The following is a 12,481-nucleotide window of genomic DNA, read 5'->3' on the forward strand; positions in this document are numbered from 1 at the left end:
TGGGGATGTCAAATGTGAGGGGGACCTCGTCCATGTTGATTATATGATCCGGTGACACGTTGTGTTCAGTTACCTGCTTTTCAACAAACTCACGGAAACTGTCGATCTTAGCTTGGAAGTCTGCTGGCAGTTTCTGACACAACGTTGTCCGTGCTCTGATAGAGAGGCGGTTGCATGAAGCGGTAACACCAAGAAGGTCCGCCTGCAAAGTCACTTATATTCATCTCCTTAGCAACTACCAGGGCGTGGAGACGCAACTGCACCGTTGACAACCCTCTCCCGGCAGCGCGTTGTTCAAGCACCCATCTGTGGACTCGTTCCTCCAGCTCTGGCCATCTTGCTTTCAGCCCGCGATTAGCTTTCTTTGTTTTCTTCATTTCAGTTAGAGTAACCTCTGCTTTTCGCCAGTCCCTCACAAGTTTCTCATTCACTCCAAACTTTCTTTCTGCTGCTGGATTACCGTTTTCGGCTGCATATTTTATTACCTGCAGTTTGTAATCTGCAGAATATGATTTTCTTTTTGGGGGCATTTTGTTTGAATTTTGTTGAATGTTCAGTCTAATATTTCATTTAATATCAGTTGTTTTCAGTTAATTTTTTCAGCGGTAAAACTAGCTGTAGTCTAGAGCGCATAGAGCGCTCTCTCGTGGCTGTAGACGGTAATGTCACCCCCAATTTCGGCAAATGATGCATTCACGTCATACCACAAATACATCAAAAACTCGCAAATAATAATCTGGGACCGTCAGCGATCCTGTGATGAGTAAATCTTGGTAATTTTGATATATAAGTCGCACCTGACTATAAGTCGCAGGACCAGCCAAGATATGAAAAAAAGTGCGACTTATAGTCCGGAAAATACGGTAACATACTGCCACATCAAATAAGCTTTTGTTCACCAATTTCTGCTCAAATGTTAAATATATTAGGCTATGTTTGTTTTGTCAAAAATAAAAGTAATCAAATAAGATGTTATTATAGTGTTTGTTCCAATGTAGGCTTTATTCAAACTAATGAATCCTTAACTTTGAAATACGTATGATGAAATGTATACTTTAGTTTTTACAAAGGAATATTACACTTGAAATATTGTTATTTTAATTGTTGCTGTAATTGTAACCTTTTTAATAAAATAGCAAAGATGTAGAAGGTAGATGTAAACAAAATCTTAAAAGGTCAATATAAGCCTTCTCTTCAAATTATTTTTAATGTGTTTTATTAGTGACAAATTTGGGGAGAGGATACATATCCAAATGTATAATCCTTTTGAAAATACAGTATGAGAATTAACTACACAATTACTAGAAATTATCACCTTGGATATTATACAATTTGCAAGCAAAAATACAAGTGGAAAAATAGTATTTTTTTCTAGATGTTTCCAACTGTGAACCAATTTTGTAGTATATGTATATATATATATATATATATATATATATATATATATATATATATATATATATATATATATATATATTGTCCTTGTATTCTTTCTTGTGGCTCCCCTGCTGAAAAATCCAGCTAAAACCAGCCTAAGATGGTCAGGCTGGTTTTGGCTGGTCTCCCAGCCTGGTCATAGTTGGTTTATCAGGCTGGTTTAAGAGGGGTTTTGAACACTTTTTTAGCTGGTCAGGCTGCTCTTAGCTGGCCAGGCTGGTTTTAGCTGGACAGCCCGGCTGGTTTTAGCTGGCCAGGCTGGTTTTAGCTGGTCAGCCTGGCTGGTCTTAGCTGGTCAGGCTGGTCTTAGCTGGTCAGGCTGGTCTTAGCTGGTCAGGCTGGTCTTAGCTGGTCAGGCTGGTCTTAGCTGGCCACGCTGGTTTTAGCTGGTCAGCCTGGCTGGTCTTAGCTGGCCACGCTGGTTTTAGCTGGTCAGCCTGGCTGGTCTTAGCTTGTCAGGCTGGTCTTAGCTGGTCAGGCTGGTCTTAGCTGGTCAGTGTTGGTCTTAGCTGGTCAGTGTTGGTCTTAGCTGGTCAGTGTTGGTCTTAGCTGGTCAGGCTGGCTGACTCTATGTCTTCTCTATTTTTCCTGCCACTGGTTGTTGTGACAAAGAAAGTAAACAATTCCAAATACACTTTAAATAATCTTCAGGAGTACAGGCAACCATTCAAACAAATTGCTTTTTTATTTGATATTTCAGCCCCTTAAAACAAACCAGTGATATGGTAACAGTTATGTACAAAATTATTAATTGAAATGATTAAAATGCTAAAAACGGTCCTAAAAACTAAAACTAAAAACTGACTTAACTGTAAAGGCACAGCAAACTCAGTGTAAATTATATAAACTCTGAGCAGAGTGTTAAATGAACACTGAAGCAGTGTTTAAGTTAATGAGATAATTTTGTGATTGAGTGATGATTAAGTATTATTGAAGACACCTGATGGTAACAAGCAGAATCAATGAAGGAGAACCCCCCCCCCCCCCCCCCCCCCCCCGGAATTATAGGTCACCATTATGGTGATCAGTGTTTGTTTTAGTTGGTCTCTTGGCCCTTAAATCACTAACTTTAGATTTTGTTATGCTGTTGTACATGAGTTATAACAGCCAGGTGAACAAAGAAAAAAGATGATCTGATGGTATTGTAACACTTGCTTTTAATGCTACACAATTAAGGGACCAGAGACTTTCTCATTTCAATGAGCCAAGTGTATTTACAACACAAAACAACATACAGTCAGTAACTTGTAATGTACATATAGTCACTCATTTGCAAGGAAAATATCGGACAGTTCAGTCTTTTGTAGCAGTGTCTTTGGTTACTCAAAATTCAGCATTAAGTGAAGAAGTAAAATGAAACAGTACTTAAGTGCCCTGTTGATGAGGCCACCTCTGAGATTCCAAGTAACTGTCAGTTATGTGAACTGTAGTTTGTGAATCATAGAAGGCACAAAGATGTTGTGGACAAAACGAAGACAGTTAATCCCTTTTTGGCCAATGTCCTATTGGTAGTTGAGCTACCAGCTCAGCCTTGCACGTTGAACCCTCTGCATCAAACAAACAAATTAACTTAGTGCCACCGTTAACACATTTACTCATCCCATATTTACATAAAGCTTACCCAACATCATATATACAAATTAAGTACCAATAAGAGTACTTACAGTTGAGCTTAAGAACCTCAGGTTCCTCAAATGAGGGGAAAAAAGCAAGACAGCATCAGTGAGAAAGCTTCTCCATGTGGTTAACACATACTCCCTACTCCATACTTCTTCTCTGCCCTTTTTATGCCACTAGGCATCTCACGGGCTAGAGCGCCCCTAGTGACAGGATTAATTAATACACATACTGCAAGCTAATGGGACCCAAAATGTAACTGTAAAACTGTCACAGTATTACTTTACTAGTATTAATGTTTTTGAAAGAAATCTCTTCTGCTCATCAATGCTGTATTTATTGGATCAAAAATACAGAAAAAAACTGTAATATTGTGAAATATAATTACAATTTAAAATAATGGTTTTCTATTTTAATATACTTTAAAATATAATTTAATCCTGTGATGCAAAGCTGAATTTTCAGCATCATTAATCCAGTCTTTAGTGTCACATGATATATTATAAACAGGAATTAATTACACTTTACTATATATTCACATATAAAACAGCTGTTTTACATTATAATAATATTTCACAATATTATTGTTTTTTTTTTTTGTCAAATAAATGCTAGCTTGATGAGCAGAAGAGACTTCTTTCAAAAAATATTAAAAATAGTAATGTTTCCAAACTTTTGACCGGTACTGTATATTAATTTTATACAAAATAAATTATAGTTAATAAGATTGATGTGGTTTGGCATTGATAAATTGTGCTTGAAAAAACATGATCAGAATATCGACTGTGTTATTATGTATTATATGTATTATGTATTATATGTATTATGTATTATATCGAGTATTATTGAAGCAAAACAGAGTAGATGTCAAGTCTTTGAGAAAATGTTTTAGGAGTTGCAAACATGTCGTTTTTTTCCTTTCTCTCTCACAGACACAACACATAAGTTACACCTTTTTAAATTCTTCATTGCAGGTGCACAAATTCTATTCTACAAATTACCAAACTCACAGGGTCATATTTTTGTTGACAACAGTACAATTTGGGCCAATCATGCACATTTCTTTGTGTATAATTTGGTGAATCATTATTACTGTTTGGCTATTCTTATGTGGTCACACTTCACTTTTCATTCCATTGACTTCCATTCATTTACATGTGAATGTGGGAGATTGGAAATGCTAGCTCTCGCAAAGTTTCATATTTTACTGCATTCCAGTTCAAGTCTGGTGAACTCCGACCTGTGAATTTGCTCTACATGATAACGTGTGACCAGTAGAAGATCAATATATGTGTGACCTCTTGGCTGACTTAAAAGAATGATATTTTTGTTGTAAAGTCATATGCTCAAACCCTTGTGTGATCGTGGCTTAAATGTGAGCATATACATTTCTTAATTTGTGATTTGTACAATAGTATTTGTGCACCTCCAATGAAGAATTTGAAAAGCTGTTACTTCTGTGTTTGTGAGAGAGAAAAAAGTTTGTAACTTTCTCGGTGACTTTAAATTTACTGATGTGTGACTTTACACCTACAGACTCCACTGCCACAGGTGCTCAGTTTTGCTATAATAATACCCTCACAGAACATGATAGTAATCAGCCATCCATGCAAAAGCAGAGGTCGTGTGGTGTACAGGTACATCTGTCCAGGCCAACATCTGATGCCTTCCGCTGGGATCCCAGAAAACCTGCACTACAAACATAGTACAGTTAAAAATCTATCATACATACATCTCATCTGGTATCACAAATTATCATTCCAGGTTCAATTTAAGATATGCTCACTATTAGGGCTGCACGATATTGAAAAACTTAAATAAATATTTTGTTTTTCTGCTATATATATTGCGATATAAAAACAATTTCATCAGAATATTTATTTAGGTCTATTTGAAAAGAATTAATTATTATAGAATAATTGGGGAGATTTTGTAGAGAAGTGAATCTGCATTAGGGCTGGACCCGAATATTCAAATATTCGTTCGGTGGGTTGGTATTCGATTTGAAAATGTGACATTCGAATATTCGTTTTTTTTGCACACCTGGAGTCCCCCTCGAAACGGTTCTCATTCGCGCTTAAATATGTTTTACACTATAAAATCTGGTGAAATATAATACTTAACATATAACTTTGTTATAGCTACTTAATAAATATATTTGCTTATAATATATGGCATTTTGTGAGAAGTCCAGAAAACTAAGATTAACAGTTAATGGCAAATATAAAATGTCCATGCATTTACAACCCTCATTTGGATAAAAACAATGGTAGAAAACTTGAATCAATCACATAGGAAAGCCTGTCAGTGATGTGCTGTAAAGTAAAAGGAAAGACACAGATAACAGTACAACTATTTCATAGTTGAGTCATATTATAATAAAGACATTTAATTATATATATTTTTAAAGATCTTGTAAATAACTTTGCTTAATATCAACAATATTATTAGTAGTATATAAATGCTAGAAAATTTTCATCATGAGCTGTTGGCATGTAAATGAACATAATGAGAATAGAGAGTGAAAATAAAACAGCTCTAAACTTTTCAATCAAGTACCAGCTCCTGTTGTAAAGTTATAGTACACAGGACACACACATGAGAGGTAAAGCCTCTCCCTACTCTTACAAAATTACAAACAACCAGCCTGAAAAACACACGTGGTATGAAGAACCGATAACGTCCAAGCTTATCGATACTGTGGTCTTCCTTAGTTTGGCCACAGGGCCAGTTTAATACTGGGTTTCGGTACCGATCCCTACATATGGATGAGTTCATACGGATGAAAGCCTGTTGTGTTCGGTCTCTTGATTTGTGATAATGGCAGCTATTGTGAAACTCACCTTCTTCATGTACTGAGTGTGGATGGCATCAAGATCTTGTCCTGAAGAATCACAGGGCCAAACACTAGGGATTATATCTCATCTGGTAACAAGAGCATAGCCATAACTTTAAGAACTCTAATGATATCTTTACCCCTGATATTGCATTGGGGATATAAATTCAAACATTTTAAAGGCTAAGAGTATGAGCCACGAGTAAGCTGGCCAGATATCTGTGAAAAATAACTTGCGTGCCTAAAGTTGTCGACCCCCTGAACCACATTCAGCATTTATAAGTAAAATGAATTTCAGTATTTATCAATAAAACATACATACGAATAAATAAATACCTTTGAGTTGGACAGTATGGTGTCTGTCTCATTGGCCAACATAATTCAAGACAGACCAAGAAAAAATAAAATAAAACATACCAATGACCATGATATTATCATAATAGTTAAATGAATTATTATAACTATGACCATTAAATTTGTCACTTATTATTAGCTGATTATCTAGCCTACAGGGTTCTCAAGGACAATTTCACTGAAAAAACCTGGGGTTAATGATTTCTAAAATGTGAGACTTCTTTCAAAAGCATAAATCTTACAGACCCCAATCTTTTGAACAGTAGAGCACTGTATGTTTGAGGTTTTGCTTACTAATCATATGGTTCATAGCCGTGGAGATTGTTTTGGACAGGGGGTGAAGCAGGCCATCAACATGATGATCTAGGAACATAACATGCAATTTGTCACAGAGCCAACAATGTTAAATAGGATTTACAATAGAACATAGGGTTTATTACAAGGAACCAAGCTAGGCAGAGGTGAAATGCAGAAAAGAGAAAGAATATATATATATATATATATATATATATATATATATAATCTTAAGATAATAGATATTGTGAAATAAATGCATATGAAATTATTATGATGATGATTAAACAATAATTCACCCTTTATTGTAGTTTTTTTTCCTGTCGCTCCTGAAATCACATTTTTTAATCAATATTTGTAAGTGACGTCACTGATTAACAGCACAGTGCATTCTGTTAAGCTAAATAAATTAGCTTACTTCCAATCACCCATTAACAAATTACCAGCAAAACAAAACTATCAAAAACTGTTATCTACACAAAGATGTGGTTAAAACCCCAAACTTATATAAACAAGAGCTAACTCTGTAGAGTTAGCCTTAACTTACCTCTTCCTTAAGATGCTAGAAAACGGTTGAGATGCTAACGGACTTTTTCGAAGACACAAAACCATTTCTATAAAGTAAATATTCAACAGAAGCGTATCAGTTACACTTAAGAAAGGTTTCAGGAACGTTTGTATGTATTATTTGTGTGATTTTTTTACTAAACTTACCTTAAAGCAGTGAAAACAACAGCGAGAGACGGGAGTTTTGGTGTTTGTGAGTTGATGACGTTTCCTCGTTTCCATCTGCTCTCGCGCGCGCTGCAAAATGCCACCCCTGCAGCAGGTGATAGTGGGACAAAGTGGCACTTAGTTTAAGAATTTAACACAACCTCTTTATTTTATTCACTTTACTTTGGATTTTATTTGTATTATATATATATATATATATATATATATATATATATATATATATATATATAATATTGCATTCATAGTGTAACTTAAGTGTCAAACTACTTTTCAGACATACATAAAGAAAATCACATTGTAACAATTTAAAATGTTATTTGTTTATTTTTTTTAAAGGTGGAAAGTATCAAGGAGACACAAGTTTTGGGTGAGGGGGTGTCGATGAGGAAGAGGGGTTGTCTAGGGTGTGGGGGGAATGTAAATGTAGGTGTGCCACAGTGCAGATGTTTTGGTGTAGTGCTGCTGTGTTTCTGTCTAACTGTCAGTTGTTCTCCCCTAACTGCAGTCTTCAATGACACAATCAGTTTTATGTTTTTGTAATTTTTGAATGGAACTTAAAGTAAAATAAACCTGTATCAGATTATGTGTATCATGTGTTTGGTGTCTTAAGATATTGTACAGCTTATCTAGTTTTGTGATTACATATGACATTAAATTGGTCATTGTATAGAGACATTGTTTCACTTTTAATTTGTGAACAAGTCTATTCAAAACTGAAACACTTATTAAAAATAAAAAAGCTGACTATACTTGGTCAGACAACTATGGGGAATGTGTTTGTTCAAACGATATTTGAATCTGAATCGAGTCCGGGCATGCTACAGATTTATGCTATAATTTATTTTAATACTTAATTTATTATAATTTAATTTAATAATTTTAATATAATTTTGTTTAATACTGTTCAGATATACTATTGTATTAACAACTATAATAATTTAGGCTGTACCATCTAGCCAGCCTAACTTTGATGCTAAAACCTTATCTGTATATGGACTATGAAATCTGATTAATTTGTAATTAGGTAAGATGTTCATCAGCTTGGCCAGGCTGGGAGGCCAGCTGAAACCAGCTGACCACCAACTTGACCAGGCTGGGAGACCGTCTTGACCATCTAAGCCAGGCTGGGAGACCATCTAAGCCAGGCTGGGAGACCAGCTAAGTCAGGCTGGGAGACCAGCTAAATCAGGCTGGGAGACCAGCTTGACCAGCTGACCATCAACTTGACCAGGCTGGGAGACCAGCTTGACCAGCTAAGTCAGGCTGGGAGACCAGCTGACCACCAACTTAACAGCTGTGAGACCAGCTTGACCAGCTAAGCCAGGCTGGGAGACCAGCTGACCACCAACTTGACCAGACTGGAAGACCAGCTTGACCAGCTAAGCCAGGCTGGGAGACCAACTAAAACCAGCTACTTCCAGCTTAAACCAGCTAAGACCAGCCAACCAGCCTAGGCTGGTTTTAGCTGGATTTTTCAGCAGGGTCAGTGACACACCTCTGTGTGGAAGGCTCATTATACAGGCTCATTAAGCAGGTATTTTGTCTTCTCAGGTGTAAATCAGACCATTATTCATGAGTCACGCCCCTTTCGCATATTGCCTTTCCAAACAAAAAGTGTTTTACAAAATTTAAATCAATGTATTGTTTTATGTGAATGATTTGGCAGGATGATTTTCAGATCATTTTGAAGCAAAAATTCTAGGTGAGAACATCCATTAGACAAAAGTCTTGTGGACACATATTTATTATGTGTTTTGTGGCCTTATTTCAGAAACTTTAAGTTTTAGTTTTTTCAATAACCATGCATAAACAATATTCTCTTAAAAATACAAACATGTACATACATGTTGCTCACATATTTTGGTAGCCCTGTTTGTGCTAAATAGAGTGTAATGACAACTTTGCCATTAATATGTTTATAAGCAACTTAAAAATGCACAAAAGTCAGGGCATGTCAAAATACCTCCAGCTCCCAGAAAACACCTTAGATCCCAGAGGGTTAATAACAGAAGAGAGATAGTTAGAGTGTGCAATGTTAAGTGCTTCTTTGTATTTCACTACTGAGTCAGAAAAGGCTATGGCATGAACAAGAAGGGAGGATTTGTTGTGGAGTCTTTCAAGACGCCTACATTGAGTTTTCAGAACTCTGAGCTCAGGGGTGAACCAAGGAGAGGAGTGAGTAGACGGAACAGCTCTAGTTATTAAAGGAGCAAGCTCATCCAGTACATCACCAAGCGATTTATCATAGGCAGAAACTATCTCATCAGGACACAGCTGATTGAGTGAGGAAGGAAGAGGAGAAACAGCAATGGCAGTGGAGAAATTTTCAACAGTTCTAGTTTTCAGATTTTGGTAGGATATAATTGTGTTAGTTATAGGTTCTACAATGGGTAGTAAGAAATCAAAGAGAATAAGTTTGTGATCAGAGATGCCCAGATTATGGCCCTGGACATGCACATTGTCAATACCAACCGTACAGAGCAGATTGAGAGTATGAGAGTGAGAATGTGTTGGAAAATCGATCTGCTGAGATACTTCAAAATAATCCAGAACAGACAAAAAGTATTTTGAAGCAGAACGATCAGAATCAACATGTATGTTGAAGTCACCAAGCATCATTATTCTATCATGCCGGGCAAAAGCGAGAGTGAGAAGTTCAGTCAGATCAGAACAGAAGTTTGGGTTGTTTCTGGGGGGGTCTATAAATCAATAGAATCAGAAGCGGAGCGGGGCCAGCCAGTTGAAGTGAGAGACATTCAAAACTTGGAACATCAAGAATGACATATTTAGTCACTTTGTAATTGTTCTTAAAGATCATTGCCAGACCACCACCTCTACCACTAAGTTGAGGTTTTGTCAAATAACTATATCCAGCAGGGGTTAAAAGGATAAGATGTCGATAGCAGCATCGGAGGGTGAGCTGGCCTCTGGAGATGACGACTCGGCTCTGTTATCTCCCTCTGGGAGTGTAACATTGCCCGAGCCAGATCCAGAAATGTCAGCTATGCTGAAACGGGCCGCCGAGGCTGCCGGGCTCGAGTGGAACCTCCAACGTGTCCCGTTCAGTCTCAGTTGGAGGTTTGGTATCTCGGGGCGGGCCGCACTGGTTCTCAGCTCGCTGCCCCAGTGCCTTTATTTCCCGAAATGCATGGAGAACTTACCAGGTTGTAGATGGCACCTTTCTCTGCCAGAAACTCCCTGAATAGCTTTTCCCCCTCACTACCCTTGATGGAGGAGCGGTGAAGGGTTGCAAGGCTATCCCTCCAATGTAGCGGTCTGTCGACACAGGTGCACCTGTGTCCGGCGGCCGCTACCTTTTGGGGGGATCCTCGTCTCCCCCCTAAGGCCTGTGAGTTTCATCCGTTCCGACGGGCAGAGCTTGGGCAAGCTATGGGCAAGCCGCCTCCTCCTCCGCAGCCTCCACCCAGGCCCCAGTATGGAGCCGGCCACAGTAGGGACGCCCAGCCCGCTCCAGGCGCTGCCAAGCCTGGTGGCAAGTGATAGCGGAAGCATTCCGGAGCAGGCCACAAAGGGATGGATGAGGATGCTCTTGGAGTTAGCACGATCACTCCCTCGCCCCGTGTGAGGGCCACTGGCTCCTATCCACCCCCCCACCCCCCCAAAAAAAGCAGAGCAAGCTGTACCCACACTTCAAAGGGAGAGCAAATTCACTCGTGCCTCTAGTTGTTAGACATGGCGACCGTTGCTTGAGCTTCCTTCGCTTGTCACGACTCACCCGTCAACTCCTCCTTGGAGTCAGAAGCTTATGAGGACACTTCGTTCCACTCTTTCCCGGCCTACCTAATCGTGCCGCCAACGAGCCTCACGACATGTGGTAGTTACCATCACTTCTGCGAGCACCCCCTGGAAAGAGGTGGTGTGCTTACGCGTTTGAAGTGGAACCTAGTCGTTGAGTGAGTCTTCTCTCCGTGAGGAGATCCTGAAAGCATTTGATCATTTCAGTGCTCTCTTTCCTGCAAGATGGGTTGGAGTAGGCTGTTTCCTCCACCCTCAAAATAATGTTTCCTGGGCGTTGACAGAGTGCTTTGCTGACAGATTTAGAGTTGGGGGCTGGGCGACACCTAGATTGAACTGCTGCTTCCCGTGGGCTCCCTTCTCATGAAGCCAGTTTCACCGTGAGCCCGATTCAAGTGTCGGCTTGCTGCGCCATTCCCCTCCTATGGACTGGATACGTGTGCCTTTCTACTCCAGTTGAGTTCCCTGAATCCAAACCCTATTGAGTTCCTCCACACCCCTCCGACGTCGGACGTGCGGAACGTCTGGTGTCAGGCCTACCACTCTTACGCAGTGTGGAACCTGTGTTAGACTGGGTCCATATGTTGTGGTCTCTACTTTGATCCCATATGTGTATTCTTCCACGATACGGCTCCCTACGGCGAGCCCGTGTCTTCCCTCGGCAGAGTCTCTCTGCCGTCACTATCCGGTGAGTCTCCCCCCGTCTTGGCTGGAGCCACCCCAGTGACATTCCATATATCGTACTGCCCGGTCATCCGCCCAGTTCATATGTGTATTCTCCACGTTACCTCCCTTCGGGTAGGATGTGGCTTCTGCAGCGTCCCTTCCTTCCAATGTACGGGAACGCTTTCCCAGTGGCCCTGTAAGAACAGTAGTGACTTCCCTGGCCTAAGCCCTGTCCTTCCTTGCCTTAAAATTCCGGGGGCATCAGGAGGCTTTTGTCTTGGGACTGGAAGGTGGCAGCTTTAGTGGCGTTTTCAATGGTTATCCCCATTCAGTCGACTACGTCCGACGTTATTGACTGAAAGGGAACGTCCTGGTTGCGTATGCAACCCACCGTTCCCTGAAGGAGGGAACGGAGGACGTAGTCCCCTTGCCACTACCGCTGGACCACCGCTGACTTCGGGTTACGCTCAACTCCTCAGCGAAAAAGCAACTAGTGCGTGCATCCACTTCCGTATTTATACCCGCGCCGCGAGGGCGGAGTGTGTGATGTGAATCACGCATGCCAAATCCATTGGCTCGTTCAATAGTACTCGACGAACATTGGCTCTCTGACACGATCCCCATTCAGTCCACGTCGACTACGTCCTCCGTTCCCTCCATCAGGGAACAGTGGGTTGCATACGCAACCAGGACGTTCCATGCATATTATCATACGATTAGCAATATATGTGTGTAGTAACAGTTAGGCCTAATTATTAAATGCTCGTTTACAAACTCGATCAATTA

General features: G+C 39.8%; 3 long non-coding RNA genes across 3 annotated transcripts in view; 1 reads left to right on the forward strand and 2 right to left on the reverse strand.

Moving 5' to 3' along the window:
* Window positions 1-12,481, reverse strand: part of LOC143697014 (uncharacterized) — a 480,539-nt gene that overhangs the window by 335,345 nt on the left and 132,713 nt on the right. The window lies entirely within an intron of this gene.
* Window positions 1-12,481, forward strand: part of LOC143697031 (uncharacterized) — a 125,074-nt gene that overhangs the window by 99,790 nt on the left and 12,803 nt on the right. The gene's annotated exons all lie outside the window — the stretch shown is intronic.
* LOC143697016 (uncharacterized) lies at window positions 4,528-6,285 on the reverse strand. The gene is made up of 3 exons (XR_013186125.1): window positions 6,227-6,285; window positions 5,898-5,979; window positions 4,528-4,743 (listed from the first exon to the last, which is right to left on the reverse strand). It is a non-coding gene; the product is annotated as an uncharacterized LOC143697016 (long non-coding RNA).

Source organism: Siphateles boraxobius, unplaced genomic scaffold (genome assembly GCF_051911475.1).
Source record: "Siphateles boraxobius isolate OS27281-9 unplaced genomic scaffold, OSU_SipBor_1 31, whole genome shotgun sequence".
Taxonomy (NCBI): Eukaryota; Metazoa; Chordata; class Actinopteri; order Cypriniformes; family Leuciscidae; genus Siphateles; species Siphateles boraxobius.